The 16,432-nt window shown below is 42.8% G+C and overlaps 1 pseudogene across 1 annotated transcript; it reads left to right on the top strand.

The window, feature by feature from the left end:
* Positions 1-1,019: 1,019 nt before the first annotated feature.
* Positions 1,020-4,262, top strand: LOC308645543 (general transcription factor 3C polypeptide 4-like; annotated as a pseudogene). Its single transcript has one exon. The product of its transcript is annotated as a general transcription factor 3C polypeptide 4-like (transcript).
* Positions 4,263-16,432: the final 12,170 nt, after the last annotated feature.

Below are 16,432 nucleotides of genomic sequence, written 5' to 3'. Positions count from 1 at the left end.
GAGCTTCAGCACCTGGTATGTGGTCATAAGAACTCAATGTCCAAAAGGACCTTAATAAGCTGCTTCCAAATCTGGGAGATGGACCTGGGTGCTGGACCCATCCATAGCATCTGGTTCAGGACACACTTCTCCTTAGAAGACTGCCCGTGGAGTCCTCTTTTTGAGTTGTCTTCCAAGTTCACACCTCACTTTTCTAAAAGTAGCCCATAATAATAGACTCCAAATGCATATCCCACACCCATCTATCATATGGATCTCTCTTGTCTTAGGAAAGTGGACCAGTGACAAATAACTGAGCCACTGGGAGTCATTGATTGGCTCTCAAGGACCCAATCAGGTTTTGCATGGAGATACATAAAGACTGCTAGGAAAACTGAGTCAGAGGAAGGGCAGAGCGTTAGTAAGCAGTTCCAGGACAACTTCCTCCAGGTCTCCCAAACCCCCTCCTGGCTTTTACACTCTGATGCCCAGTTACTCAGTATAACCTTGGGTTTCCTAGTTTAGCATGTTTAAGAAGGTTTGTTTGTTGCATGTAGGAGTTTTGTCTGGGTTCAGGTCTACTAAAGGATTCAGATCCTGTTTTTTCTGGAGTAAATATTTTATCAGAACCCCCAATTAACATAAATCCATGAGAGCAAATACTGTCATTTTATCAAAAAAAAAAAAAAAAAAAAAGGAAAATCTAGAGTGTTCACATGATTATGTTTGAATTTTTCCCCAGTGTTCAAAAATATGCCTTGGGAAAAAAATTAAATTGAGGTTCTAGAATATATGTGTGTGTATTTACATCTAAATATGGATATATATGCATATGTATATGAATTTTACTGATAATGATAAATAAGGTGAAGCAAAAAATTTCCTACTTACCTGAACAATTTTTCAGAATTCTCTTCAAGGAAGAGAGTGGACTGAGTGAGAAGGAAAGAATAAAATACCATAAATAAGAATAAATAGGCCCCCGCGGGGCAGCGATGCAGACTGCAAGCGCTGGGAGCCGACCTCTGCGCGGAGGGGACATGAACGCGGCCGACAAGGCCCGGCTGGGGCCAGCGGTCGACGGGCCCCACCACCAGAGGACGAGGAGGGCGAGGGGGGCGGGAAGGACCCGGTGGCGCACGAGGCCCCCGGGCCCAGCGACTCCTTCCGCCTCATGGTGACTCAGCGGGAACTGGCCGTGAAGCTCCAGTACGCGGTGAGCAGCCTGGAGCCGCTGGCCTGGTAGGAGGACCACCGCGTGTGGTGTCCACAGCCCGCAGCATCGCTGTGCTGGAGCTCATCTGTGACGTGCACAACCCGGGCCAGGACCTGGTGATCCACCGCACCTCGGTGCCCGCCCCTCTCAACAGCTGCCTGCTCAAAGTTGGCTCAAAATCAGAAGTTGCTGAGTGCAAGGAGAAATTTGCCAGCTCCAAAGACCCCACCATCAGCCAGACTTTCATGTTGGACAGGGTGTTCAACCCTGAGGGGAAGGCCTTGCCACCAATGAGAGGGCTCAAATACACCAGCTGGTCTCCCATGGGTTGTGATGCAAATGGCAGGTGCCTCTTGGCAGCGCTGACCATGGACAATAGCCTGACTGTCCAGGTGAACCTCAACAGACTCCAGTGGGTCCAGCTGGTTGATCTGACTGAGATTTACGGAGAGCATCTCTATGAGACCAGTTACAGACTCTCTAAAAATGAGGCTCCAGAGGGAAATCTCGGGGATTTTGCCGAATTTCAGAGGAGGCACAGCATGCAGACCCCAGTTAGAATGGAGTGGTCGGGCATCTGCACCACTCAGCAGGTCAAGCACAACAATGAGTGCCGGGACTGGGCAGTATGCTCCTGGCTGTCCTCTTTGAGAACAGTAACATTGCCATGTGGCAATTTCAGCTGCCCTTTGTAGGAAAGGAATCCATCTCCTCATGCAACACGATCGAGTCTGGAATCAGCTCCCCTAGTGTTTTATTCTGGTGGGAATATGAGCACAATAATCGGAAAATGAGTGGCCTTATTGTGGGGAGCGCTTTTGGACCCGTAAAAATTCTCCCTGTCAATCTCAAAGCAGTCAAGGGCTACTTCACCTTGAGGCAGCCTGTTGTCTTGTGGAAAGAAACGGACCAGTTGCCTGTGCACATCATTAAGTGCGTGCCGCTTTATCACCCCTACCAGAAGTGCAGCTGCAGCCTGGGGGTGGCTGCAAGAGGCTCCTACATGTTTTGGTGTCTTCTTTTGATCTCCAAGGCAGGTCTGAATGTTCACAATTCCCACATCACGGGCCTTCACTCCCTGCCCATTGTCTCCATGACTGCAGACAAACAGAACGGAACCGTGTACACTTGTTCCAATGATGGGAAGGTGAGGCAGTTGATTCCCATCTTCACAGATGTCGCATTAATGTTCGAGCACCAGTTAATTAAACTCTCAGATGTGTTTGGCTCAGTGAGGACTCATGGGATAGCAGTGAGCCCGTGTGGTGCGTATCTGGCCATCATCACAACTGAGGGCATGGTCAATGGCCTTCATCCTGTCAACAAAAATTATCAGGTCCAGTTCATTACTCTCAAAACCTTTGAGGAGGCAGCTGCTCAGCTTCTGGAGTCTTCAGGGCAGAACCTCTTTAAACAGGTGGATTTAATAGACATAGTACGCTGGAAAATTTTAAAAGATAAACATATCCCTCAGTTTTTACATGAAGCTTTGGAAAAAAAGATCGAAAGCAGTGGAGTCACCTATTTTTGGCGTTTTAAGCTTTTCTCCTGAGGATTTTATACCAGTCAATGCAGAAAACTCCTTCAGAAGCCTTATGGAAACCTGCCCATGAAGACTCAAAAATCTTGATCATTGACTCTCCTGGGATGGGCAATGCAGAGGATGAGCAGCAAGAAGGCACCTCTTCCAGGCAGGTGACTAAGCCAGGCCTGCAGGAGAGGAGCAGAGAGGGAGAAGCAGAGGAGCCCACAGACGACTCACTGCCCCCATCGGGAGACGGTGGAGGCCATGAGGCAGTGGAGGAGAAGCTCCTTGTGATCCAAGGGAAGATTGAGGCTGTGGAGATGCACCTGACCAGGGAGCACATGAAGCGCGTCCTGGGGGATGTGTGCCTGCACACCTGGATCATGGAGAACACCAGCATCCCCACCAGAGGGCTCTGCAACTTTCTAATGTCTGACGAAGAGTATGAGGACAGAACGGCTCGGGTGCTGATCAGACACATCTCAAAGAAGATGAAAAAACAGACTTTCCCTGAACACTGCAGCTTGTGTAAAGAGATCTTGCCATTCACAGATCGCAAGCAGGCCGTCTGCTCTAATGGGCACATCTGGCTCTGGTGCTTCTTAACCTACCAGTCCTGCCAGAGCTTGATATACAGATGGTGTTTGCTCCATCACAGCATCGCTCGGCACCCAGCCCCAGAAGATCCTGACTGGATTAAAAGGTTGCTGCAGAGCCCCTGTCCTTTCTGTGATTCTCCTGTCTTCTGAATGCAGTAGTGGAGGGCAGAAGGGCGTGAGCTGTGAAGCATTCCAGAGCACGGGAAGCCGTGCACTGGAGGAAGCCGACTGCGTGGAGAGGTGCTCTTCCTAACCATCGCCAGGGCCTCTCTGGGAGGGCAGCGCACATCATCTCCAGGACTAAAAGATATCTTTCAAGTGACTGAAGGCTTGGTGTCATTTTGAGATGAACGTGGTCCCCCAGCTCCTTACCCAATGAGGAATGTTTACTTTCAAGTGTCTTGATGAAAACAGTTTGAACAAAAAATTGTCCTATGGAATCTAGGAACCTGGTGGTCTTTGGTAGAGAATCGGGTGAGGGCCTTCTGGGCTGAGTTAGGTCTTATCCTTTTTTGGTCTGAGGCGGCCCATGGCTCTAGAGGGCTTGAATAGCCTGGTCCGTGCATTCCACGCACCAACAGATATTAAAAGTATTAAAACAATGTGTGGGCTGATGTTTTGCTCCCAGTGCATAGCTGCAGATCTGTGTCCAGTTGACTCTTGTTTCTCATGCATATGGATAACATTTTCCTTTAAAATTCTATATTTTTAAGAAGTTGAAGCCAAGACTGAATCAGTTTTAATGTATCACACAATCAGGTGACTGTTCAAAGCCAACAGTTGTGATGTGTTTCTGATCGTCTCCGTATCATCAGATTTGCTGATCCTGCTCCTTAACATATGTGAGGGTGACAGTGCCCGCTTCACCCATCTGTGCAACCTGGGTTGAGATGCTGTGCAAAGAGGAAAAATGCTTTCTTCTTTGGAAAATTGGAACTTAAGTATTTTTTTTTTTATTTGAGAGAGGAGAAAGAGAGAGAGAATTTTTTTTTAATATTTATTTTTTTAGTTCTCGGCGGACACAACATCTTTGTTGGTATGTGGTGCTGAGGATCGAACCCGGGCCGCACGCATGCCAGGCGAGCGCGCTACCACTTGAGCCACATCCCCAGCCCCGAACTTAAGTATTTTTAATGTCAACATTGCTGGATGGTGACTGAGGAGGAGTCTGTCCAGGGAGTTCTGGAGAGAGGGCAGTGAGAGCTCTAGTGCCATAGATGTGTGCAGCCGAGTTGAGCAGAGCCTGGGATTCCTGCTCTGCAGAGCTCCTTGGAGTTTGGAATATCGGTATTTGTAGTCTGAAGAGATGTCACGTTTCATGTCTCTATTAATTGTGCTTAATAGACATTCTGGAATCACAGTGTTCCTGGGGTTTTAGAGTAAGTGCCCTAGGGATCAGTGCTGATTAACTGGACTGCACTTTGAAGTAGTGCATAGCTCTGGAAGGTCAGATGGGAACTCAAACTACGAACTCTTCACTCTTATTTTGTGAGTTTTTTTTTTTTTTTGTTTTGATTTTTTTGTTGTTGTTGTTGTTTTGCCTTTATTTTGACTTGGTCTCCTGCTTGTATTTTGTATCCTCAGTGAAAGACATTTTGCCTCAATCAGAAATTGTGTCTGCCGTTGGCTGCTGTGGACGAGACAGCCATGCCTGTGCTGATCTCTTCCCGCAGGCCCCTCCAGCACTGCCCCAGAGTGTCTTGTTCTGTTCAAGGGCTTGCTTTGTCTCTTAGGCTTAATCATATATTTGCTGGACTCTTTTTTTTTTCTTTAAATATGTTTTTTAGGTGGACACAGTTCCTTTATTTTATTTTTATGTGGTGCTGAGGATCGACCCCAGGGCCTCACGTGTGCTAGGCAAGCGCTCTGCCACTGAGCCCCAGCCCCAGCCCCTGCCCCTATTTGTTGGACTCTTTTGCTTTTTTTTTTTTTTTTCATTTTGGTGGTGATTTTAAGCATCATGTTTGTCCAGACTTGAGGGACAAGCTTGCTAAATCAGTGTTCATGGTGGGGAACCCAGCAGCATGGTGGACATGCATGGCACAGGTCAGAGTGGTAGAGAAGCACTGGTGCCTGCAGCTGTCCAGTTCACAGGGCATGTGACGTGAGCGTAATGAGCACTGGAGGAAAGTGCAGCTATGGTCATCAGGCATCCTAGGTTTCACTTGGTTCTTTGCTGCAGACTAGAGTCATAGGAATTTGTGTTTTTTTGTTTTTGTTTCTGTTTCTTGGTACTGGGGATTGAACCCAGGGGCACTTAACCACTGAGCCACATCCCCAGCCCTTTTTTGTATTTTACAGACAGGGCCTCACTAAGTTCCTGAAGCTGGCTTTGAACTCACAATCCTCCTGCCTTAGCCTCCTGAGCTGCAGGGATAATGTGTGTGCCACCGTGCCCGACTCTAGGAATTTGTTCTTTATTGGGGAATTTTATGGTGCTGCACTAAAAACTTACTTTAAGTTTTTATTTAAAGCAGTTGTGCATTTTCGAGAAAATTTACTGTGATAACTAAAAAGGATCTTAGAATTTAGTATGTGTCTGTAAAAATAAATGTGGCAACTGATTTCCTAGACGTGGTTCTTTGCAGGGTCATGGCCCAGGTCCAGGCTCTGCCCGGTGTCCACATGCCCAGTAGGAAGGTCCTCTCCCACCCTTTCCCCCAGCCACAGTGCTGAGCAGACAAGAGACTTGGGGTTGATGGCAGCCTCACAAACAGTTGGAGTTTCAGCGTTGGAGTGGTGATCCGTGCAGCCTTGGAAAGTGGGAGTGGCAAGGGGCTGCTGCCGGCCCCTTCCACTTAAACTTAGCTCCCTCTTTGGACCTTCCTAAAATTTGCCTGGGCTGTTCTGGTGGCTTTCAAGTTGTTTTTTGCTGTACCTATAATAACCGTGTCAGGAATGGGAGGGAGACCAGCTGCCCTGCAGTTGAAGTGCAGGAGTCAGGTGCTGCACGGTGAGACCTTCGAAGCCACGGCACATTTCCAGAGTCTGACTTCCATGTGTGTGTCACCTGTGCCTGGGTTAATTTGTTCCTGTTACTCTACATAAGAAATGTTTAGCTTGTTATGCTGGAAATTCATGCTGAAGTCCTCTTGTGTCCATACCCAGACTTCAGGCTTTTCCACTGCTGTTAAATCTGTCAAAACTACCAATTATTTCTCAGTGTTGGGAGTTATTGGAACCCTGGCCAAGCTCATGGTTGAGAGTCACCTTCTGCTTCGGCCTCTGGGAAGTTTTGAAGATATTGATGTTGAAGCATGCATTTGGACTTATTAGAAGGTTTAAGAGGTTAATCAGGTTGAAAGAATGTTGAAGGTTGACAGTTAAATATTGGAACATGGTTTTGATTATGAGGTATCAGGTGAAGTGCTGGAGGGCAGGAGGGTGGCCCTGGTTAGGCCGGCATTGGCCACAAGGCCTGGAGCAGATGCAGGAGTCAGTGTCGTCAGTCAGTCCCCCTTTCTGCCCCCGACCTCTCTTGCTTTCCATTCCTTTAGTTCCCTCAGCTGTAGGATATGTTCAGAGGTAAAATTTCTTTTTTGAAAGAAGAATGGATGAGGGAAAAAGTTTTCTAACTGCTCAGCCATGGGGTGGGGCTCCCTTCCTGAAAGAAATTGTCGTTCTGCTTTCTGAAGGTGACAGTGTTAGTTGTTAACAACAGGGTGAGTTGTGTCTAGTTTTCCTCAACATATACTTCCTGGTCAGAGAGTCCAGAGGCTGGGCTGGGCTGTGGGATGCAGGATCGGGCCACTACCACCACCCATTCCCCTGCCTCCCAGCCCATATTTTTCTTCCCCAGCAGAAATTCTGGCTCTGCTGACCGAGCAGGTCGTGCTCAGTCACACCCTGCAGCCAGCCAGGTGGACAGCAGTTCTGCCGTCAGCGACCTGTGCTCTCCGAGCCTACAGGACTCCCTCCCATGGCTCCTGACCACCGCGTCCTCGCCCGGCCTTTCCCCTTGGCTGTCAGGTTGAAGGGTGCAGCTGAGGCAGACGGCTCTGGTCTTCAGTGAAGGCAGCAGTGGCCGCTCAGAGCTCAGGCTGTCTCAGGGCTCTCATAGCTCCTAGACGCGGAGCTGCTCTTTCTGGAGGCTAAGAGAGTCTTGGCAGTGACCTCTGCTGCGGGCCTGGTGATGTGTCTGCTGCTCAGCCTGAATCCAGAGCACATGGAACTGTCCTTAAAGGGACGCAGTGTTGTGTCCATAGGAAGCACTGGATCCCTGTCCTGGTGCCCAGCAGGGTTATCCTGAGCTTGAGGGCTGTCCCACAGCACCCACCCGCCCAGCAACAGGCGGTATCAGGAGGTGCTGGCCAGGTTGTCTTGGGGGACAACGCAGCTTCACGTCTGCTGCTGTGCTGTGTTCCATGGTACGGTGGCCACGGGCCAGTCTAGCAGAGGAATGGGGTTTCCATGGCATCTGCCCCTCTGGTGTGGAGGTGTCTGTCCCTGCTGCTCCCTGTCCCTCCTTCCTGACTGTGGGTGGGGGGCTTGTCTGTGGCTCCAGGGAGAGGACACCCAGGTCGAGGCCCCCAGCAGCCTCCGAGGACTTGTTTGTTCTCAAGAAAGACTTGAGATGGGGAAAAGGTGTCGCTCTCCCATGAAATTGTCACAGTGTGGCAGCTTGGTGGAAGTTCTGTACGTGGGTTGGAGAAAACCCTCAGCGCTCTGAATCTCATCCCGAATCCCTGTTCATCTCACACAGAAACAGGTGCTGGGAGGTGGCCAGAACAGCGGTGTGAGTGGCTGCGGCAGATCTGGGTCCTTGCCCTCTCAGCCAGCTGACATGAGGGTCGTAGGTTCATGGCGAGTGCTCTGCCCCCCAACCACCACTCCCTTTCTCTCTCTCTGGGGTACTAATGCAAAATTAAATGCAAAATGATAAATTATGTCTTTTTCAAGGCTTTGACTCAGATTTGTACTTTGATATATGAAAGTGAATATCAAGCTTGTTTGTACAGAAATAAGACTGTATATAAAAATGAGTCTGTGTTGTGTATAGTGACATATAATTTATGTTTACCCAACGCTGTGCTAAACTTTGTGCTTGGCTTTGAATTATATGTATATTTACACCTGACTTTTTTAAATAAAAAGAAAGATTTAAAGGTCATGGAAAGATCTTTTTTTGAAAAATTCTTACCATCTAGTCATATGGTATGTCTTAGACTGTTAGTGTTTAAATAAAAAACTTTATTTTGCTTGGAATAACTCCAGATCAGAGAACCCACTGCCTTCTCCTTGTGTTTCCGCAGCTGGCCTCACTTGAGGCCACAGGCTCCTGGGCAGGTGCTCTGATTGTGCTCATCCTGCGTGTCCAGTACCTTGTGGCCATGTGGGAGGCGGGCAGAGCTCCCCTGGGGCTCACTGGCTCTGCCTGGGGGAAGCAGGCTGTGCCACCTCCTTCGCTTTCCTCAGCTTGCTTTTCCTGCAGGTAATGTAACCAGCCCTGAGCTCTTATCTAAGATTAGGGCTGAGGCTTCTGGGAAAATTATAGAGAAAAAGAAATGGAGATTTGGAGAGACTCCCATCAGCATCCAACCCTGTGGACCGATCTTATTTTCGCTATTATTAAAAGTAAGGGGAAGGGATCCTCAGCTTCTATACCTATTAGCTGGTTGGCTGTTGATACAGTTAATGAAAGACAATTGAATTTTAGCTCTTACTCAGTTTGGACCCCCTCGTTTGTTTATGTGATTTAGTACTTAAAGTCCAATGAAGTTTCTGTGAATATGTAGTGCTGTACATAATGGCAGCTTCATAAATGTGAAAAAACCTCAAATATGCGGTGTTTGTATGCATAGCCACTAGTGTTGTTATTTTGGCCACTTTTTTATTCAAAATAAATAACAAATATTTGTAAAAAAAGAAGAATAAATACATTATTTCAATATCTCTTTCCCTTACTTTTCTCCTTACTTTTTGCTTTTAGTTAGGAGGAGATGGATCTTTTTTTTTTTTACATTTTAAAAGTTTTTTTAATACATTCAGCCACCTCTAAATGATAGTCATATACATGTATATATACACACACACATACATACATACATACATGTATATATAATTCTGAAATGAAGGAAACAAATTCAAGTTCGATTCAAAACTTGATGAGAAATATGGAGTTGCATACTTTATAAAATAAATTATCATTTGTGATGGTTGAAGAGGACTGACTCTGATCAGATGGTAGTAAATCAGGATGGGAATAGCTTTCTGCATCTGAATGCAAGTGGGAAGGCATTCTCTTCTCAAACATACTTGGCACTCCATATATTAAACTCCCATCCAACAAAAACTATAAATCTAGGTGAAGGAAAGGATTACATTTTAGCATACTCCATACAAACTTCTTCCAAATTCTAAAATGGCTCAGGTAGTTAGGCTGAGTTCTCCAGCCTTCCAATCAACGGGGCCATGTTGGTGAGGAATGAGCTGTGAGCATCAGTGGGCCCCAGGGGACAGATGGCTTAACTGTCATTGCAGCCTTTGTATTGAGCTACTGCTTCTCAAAACTGTGTTTAAACATCGTGCTTTTTTTTCTCCTTTTACCTTTCTTTTTTACTGTAAAAAAAATACATAAGTGCATATTATTATGTGTCTTTGTATTTCGTTTTTAATCAGTCTCTCCAAATCTTAATTTGAATGTGTTGGGTTTCAATGACAATGTTTACAAAATATATGACCTTTTCACATTACCAACCCCCAAACCAGAACTAAGTCAAATTTACAGGCACTCTGTATTCAAGATTTATGAAACCAATATTGGAAAAAAAGTTTAATTAGTGGCCCAAATGAAACCATAGTGCTCTGAAGACATTGAATTCTAACCATCTGCTTGGCATAGAAAAAAACAACAACAACAACAACAACAACAAAATGTTTTCTTATCCTTATAAAGAAAGGTACAGAGGAAACTAAAATATTTCTTCAATCTTTCTTCTTGATCTGGGATAACTTTAAAGAAAAACTGAAAGTCTGGTGATTGAAGTTGTTGAAGGTATAAAAACAACCAACCAAACAAACAAAAACCCCAAAACACATAAAACTGACATCTCCTGCCTGTTCTGTAGGGACGGGAAGCTTGCTGGCTGCTTGAGACTCACCTCCTTGATGTACAGGTCTTTCACCATCTCCAGACAGGCACGTGCACACTGTCCCAGCATCCCTCAGAACCCCAGGGTGTTCTGTTGACAGCCCATGTGGATCCCGTCACTGCCCATGATCTCACCCCATTGCCATGGACGACACCTATTCAGCCTATTCAGGCCCCCATGACTTTGGGTTCAACCATGTCTCACTTTGGCCAACAGAAAGAGACAGAGGAGTTGGTGTTGTACCTCTGAGCCCAGGTTCTGCAAGGCATGAGTCTTTTCCTTGTCCTCTTGGCTTCTCCTCCATCTGCCCAGCAAAACAAGGCCATGAAGCCTGCTGGTCCGAGGGAGGCAAGGGACAGGTAGAGCAGGACCAGCTTCCCCAGAAGCAGAGCCACTCCAGGAGGCCAGCCAGCCTACAGACTTGAGGGATGCTAAATCAATATATTTAATAGGTTTTCATTAAAATGTATTCAATGAGCTTAATATATCAACATTGATTAATATATTACATAGTAAATAGTTCTTCTGAAAATTCTAGGAGTTCTTCCTGCTCTCCATGGGGAGTCTGACTTCAGTTTCTTGGAGTTTTATTAATTAGCCATTCTCCATCTATTTCACTTTATGGCAAATGGCTTATGGTTGTGGACTGACCCTTAGCTCAGTTGCTTCCCAGGTGTAAGCCCATTGGGTAGCAACTCACCTTTCCCTGCCTCTTTTTACAGATGTATAAAAGGGACACTGGAGAAACTGAGTGGCCATATGAGGCCCTGAGCAAGAAGCCCAACCCTCCCGGGTGTTCTGTGTAACAAGTGTAGTGGTCTGACCCTCAGCATTCCCCAGGAGTCTAAGACAGCCAGAGCCCATGGTGCTTCCCCAAGGATAGGAAAGAGGAAAGGGAAAATCCATCCTCCAAATATTCTGATTTTACTGAATCTCTCAAAGTTGCTACCTAAGACATTTGTGAAACAAAATGCTGAATTTGGAGTTTATCTAAAAGAATGGTCTTCTGTGACTTACTCACATTTTATATTACTACAGAGGAATTTTCTGAGTAGAACAGTTTTCCATTAAAATAAAAATATTAGTCTGAGAGTAAACATTAAGCTTGTCACTTAATACTGTTGATTTACATAAGCAAAATAGGTAAGTGTCAATGTGACATATCATATTATTTTCAGTGACTCCATAAATATACTTTTGAATTAAATTGAGCTTTTTAAATTTTTATTTTCTCTTGATAATTTCATTCAACAAGAAAATAAACTTATTAAGCTTTATTTGGCAGTATTTTTCAAAACTGCAATCCATGGTCAGGCCATCTCTAATTCAGTAGATTCCTCATTCACTTCATGGAATATTGACTAATCACCAACATGGGGATTCAAATACGAAAGGTACAAGGCATGTCCCCAAGCCCCTAAACACTGCCTTCCTTGGTAACTGCCTATCTTCCTTTCTATTTTCTCTGATCATTCATTAGCCCCAGTGTCTGTTAGCTTTTAGTTTAATCTAAGCTCAACAGAAAGTAATTGGAAGATGAGACTACCCTGGTGCTGGTGTTGGACAAGAAGCTCTGTTCCTTGGAATGGCTGCCACCTCACAATTTATGGTAATCTGTATCTTCTTTTATTGCTGCATTATAACTATATGTAATGATGGGGGTTTTTGTAACAAATTTTTACATGCACATCATATGACACTATAATTTGCCAATATTATTCCTCACTATTTACCCTATTCCTCCACTCCTCCCTCCTCTGTCCCTTTCCTCTACTGCTCTCTCTTCAGTTTTCACAAGATCCCCTGACAGATTTCTTTCCCTTTTTCCTCTCTAGCTTCCACATATGAGAGAAAACACATGACCCTTGACTTTCTGAGTTCTGCTTATTTCATTTAACATAATGTTCTTGAGTTTCATTCATTTCCCTGCAAATGATATAATTTTATTCTTCTTTATGGCTGAATAAAACATTATTGTGTTAGTGCTACATTTTCTTTATCTATTCATCCATTGATAGACACCTTGGCTGGTTCCATACTTGGGCTTTTGTGAATTATGCTACTATCAATATAGGTATACAGGTATCACCATAGTGTGATGACTTCAATTCTTTAGTATAAATACTGAGGAACTGGGTCATAAAGTAGTTTCATTCTTACTCTTTTGAAAAACCTCCATAAGGATTCCATAGCAGTTATACTACTTTACAATCCTACCAGCAGTGTAAAAGTGTGTTCTTTTTTCATTATTGCTTATAGTCTTGATGGCTGTCCTTCTAACAAGTGTGAGATGAAATCTCAGTGCGGTTTTTATTTGCATTTCCCTAATTGCTGAAGATAGTGAATAGTATTTTATATATTTACTGGCCATTTGTATTTCTTCTTTTGAGAATTGTCTGTTTAGTTCATTTACCCATTTATTAATTGGGTATTTTTTTTTTAGTTATTCATTGTTTTAATCATCTTTTTGACTGCTATGACTAGGGATTGTAGGGGAGGAAAAGTTAATTTAAGGGCTCACAGTTTCAGAGGTCTTCGCCCATAGAAGGTCAATTCCATTCCTCAGGGCTCCAGGTGAGGCAGGAACAACATGGTGAAAGAGTGTGGCAGAGGGAAGCAGCTCACATGACAAACAGGAAGTAGAGAGAGAGTCCACTTTCCAGATACAAACATATACCTGAAAGCCATGCCTCCAATTCCTACCTCCTCCTGCCACAGCCCACCACTTCAGTTAACCATTCAGTTAATCTATATCAGGGGATTAAATCACTGATTAGGTTAAGACTCTTATGACCCAATCATTTCTCCTCTGAACTTTCTTGCACTGTCTCACATGTGAGCTTTTGGGGGACACCTCACATCCAAGCAATAACATTTATACTCTGGATATCAATCATCTATGGAAAAGTAGCTAGCAAACTTCCCCCCCCCCATTTTATAGGTTCTTATTTCATACATTCCCAGGTCTTTATACATTTGGAGTTGACTTTTGTGCAGGGTGAGAAATAGGGTCTAGGGCTGGGGATGTGGCTCAAACGGTAGCGTGCTCGCCTGGCATGCGTGCGGCCCGGGTTCGATCCTCAGCACCACATACCAACAAAGATGTTGTGTCCCGAAAACTAAAAAATAAATATTAAAAATTCTCTGTCTCTCTCTCTCACTCTCTCTCCTCTCTCACTCTCTCTTTAAAAAAAAAAAAAAAGAGAAATAGGGTCTAGTGTCATTCTTCTACACATGGACAACCTGTTTTATTAGCACCATTTGTTAAAAGACTCTCTTTCCTCCAATATGTTTCTGGCACCTTTGTCAAGGATCAGATGACTATATCTGTGTGGGATTGTCTCTGTGTCTTCTATTCTGTTCATTGGCCTATGCATCTCTTTTAATGCCCATGCCATGCAGTTCATATTACTAAAGCTGTGTGTAATAATTTGAAATCAGATATTAAGATGTCTCCAGCATTGCTTTTTTTGGCTTAGAATGGCTTTGTCTATCCTGGGTCTTTTATTCTTCCAAATAAATGTCAAGACTGTTTAATTTAATTCAGTGAAAATTGTAATTGGCATTTTAATGGAGACTACATTGAATCTTATATTGATTTTGGTAGTATGGTCTTTTAACAAATATTAAGTCTTCCTATCCATGAACGTGGGGGGTGGTTTCTCCATTCATGAACATGGGGGGGATCTCTCCATCTTATTGTGTCTTCCTCAATTTTTATTTCAGTGTTATGTAATTTTTTTTTTTTTTTTGCAGAGGTCTTTTCCTTGCTTGAGTAGATATATTCTTAGATGTTTTTAAGACTATTTTAAATGGGATTGTTTTTCTCACTTCTTTCTCAGCATATTTATTATTGGTGCATAAGAAAAATACTGACTTTTTGTTGGCTTGTAACATGCTACTTTGCTGAATTTGTTTATTAAGTCTGGAAGTATTCTGGTGGATTTTTGGATCCTCTAGTATATGGTAATATCTGCAAATAGTAATAATTTAAATACTTACTTTCCTATTTTTGTCCTTTTTGTTTCATTCTCTTGCCTAAGTGCTTAGCCTTTGAGTAGTGGCTCTTCTATGTAATTAGGTGCACCAACATTTGGGGCATAAATTATTTACTACCATTATATCTTCTTGTTGGATTGTTCCATTTATCAGTATAAAGTACCTTTCTTTGTCTCTGCTGATTAATTTTGGCTTGAGGTCTTCTTTGTTGGATACAGAGTTGCTACTCCTGCTTGATTTGGGGGGTCCATTTGCATGGTATATCAATTTCCATGCTTTCACTCTCAGCCTGTGATCGCCTGTACTGTAAGGTATAGGCAATCTTTTAAACTCCGTATATTCCATTCGTGTTTTAAATCCACTGTGACAATTTAAGTGTTTTAATTGGAGATCCAAGATCATTTGTATTCAATTCTACAACAGAGATATTCATTGATTTATTTATAAAGTTTAATTTGGTCCTATTTCTCATTTGCTCTATTACTCTTCAAATGATATCTATCCCTTTTTGATCTCTGGGTGTTGTTTATATTTCTTCTCTGTGCAGTATTTCTTTTAAGTATTTTCTGTAGTGCTGGATTAGTAGTAAGAAATCCTTTTGGCTTCTGATTATTTTCAAATGTTTTTATTTTTTCTTAAACTTTGAAATATAACTTTGCTGAATATAGAAATTTTGATTGACAGTTATATTCTTTTAAGGTTTGAAACACATCATTTCCAATTCCTGGAATTCAGGAGTTTGTGCTAACAAAGCAGAAGTAAATTCTGATTGGCTTGTGCCTAAATGAGGACTTTCTCTTGAGGCTTTTAAAATTCCATATTTATTATGTACCTTAGACATTTTAATTGTAATGTGTTGTGGAAAAATTCTTTTCTGAACTTGTCTATTTGGGGTTATGAATGCTCTTGTATCTATAAATCCATCTCATTCTCAAGGTTTGGAAAATTTTCTGTTATTATTTCCTGAAAGAGATTATTCTTGTGATTAGCCTCTATCTCACTAACTTCTTTAATGCCAATGTTTCTTAAACTTTGTCTTTAATATTGTCCAAGGTTTCTTGCATATTCTGGTCATTGTTACTTATTTTCTTTAATACTTTTTGAATGTTCAAGGCTGGCAACTTTGTCTAACAGCACTAAGAGTCTATCTTTAGCGTGGTCTATTTTATTAAAGAGAATTTCAACTGAACAGTTTGATTTATTGTGTATTTCATTTTCAAGATTTCTGTTTGGTAAAATTTCAATATCTCTATTTTCTTATTTAATTTCTCATTCATATCTTACATGATTTTTATGTATTCAGTATTATTTGTATTCTCTTGGAATGCATTACTTATTTTTATAATCATTCTTCTGAATTCTTCATCTGGTGTTTGACCTCAACATCTTTGAGTTAGTGGTGAATTATGAACTTTAGGGAGTTTTATGTTACTTACCTTATTTTTTCATGTTTCTTGCATTCCTACATTTGGTTTCATGGGATGATTTTCTCTTCCATTCTTATTTGTGGGTATTTTTAAGTCACAGCCTTCTCTTGTCAAAGTGTTCTGGATGAGGTTTTTGTAAATTTTTCAAAATATTTTCAAGTGGCTTTTGTAGTGTATTTTCCTGCCAATTTATTTGGTGATGATTAGTGTATTCTGATGAGTATATAGGGTTTCAGAGCTTGAGAATTCTGCTTTTTCTGTAGGTCTCAATAGAGTGGTGTCCTCTAAGTCTGGCAATTGTGTCACATATAATCATGTTGCATACAGGGGTACCCCCACTGTCACTTCTTTTCTTCACTTAACACTATGTATATTCTAATATTGTATGGAAGTTTTTTAGATTTTGACTTCTCATAAATTTTGCACACACAGCCTTTGTGTTAATTTTAATTTTGCTGTAGGCATGGACAACTATGAGTGGGACCTGCGAGTTCCCACAGCTGTTCCTACCTGGGGACTGCTCATATGCATGGGAATTTTGTTTATTCTGTTTTTCATATAAAAGTATTATTGATGTTCGAGCATGGTTAGTTTCT

Source organism: Spermophilus citellus (genome assembly GCF_964194105.1).
Source record: "Spermophilus citellus genome assembly, chromosome: 3".
Classification (NCBI taxonomy): domain Eukaryota; kingdom Metazoa; phylum Chordata; class Mammalia; order Rodentia; family Sciuridae; genus Spermophilus; species Spermophilus citellus.
Note: the sequence above shows the minus strand (reverse complement) of the source record. Positions and strands in the feature narration are given on the sequence as shown.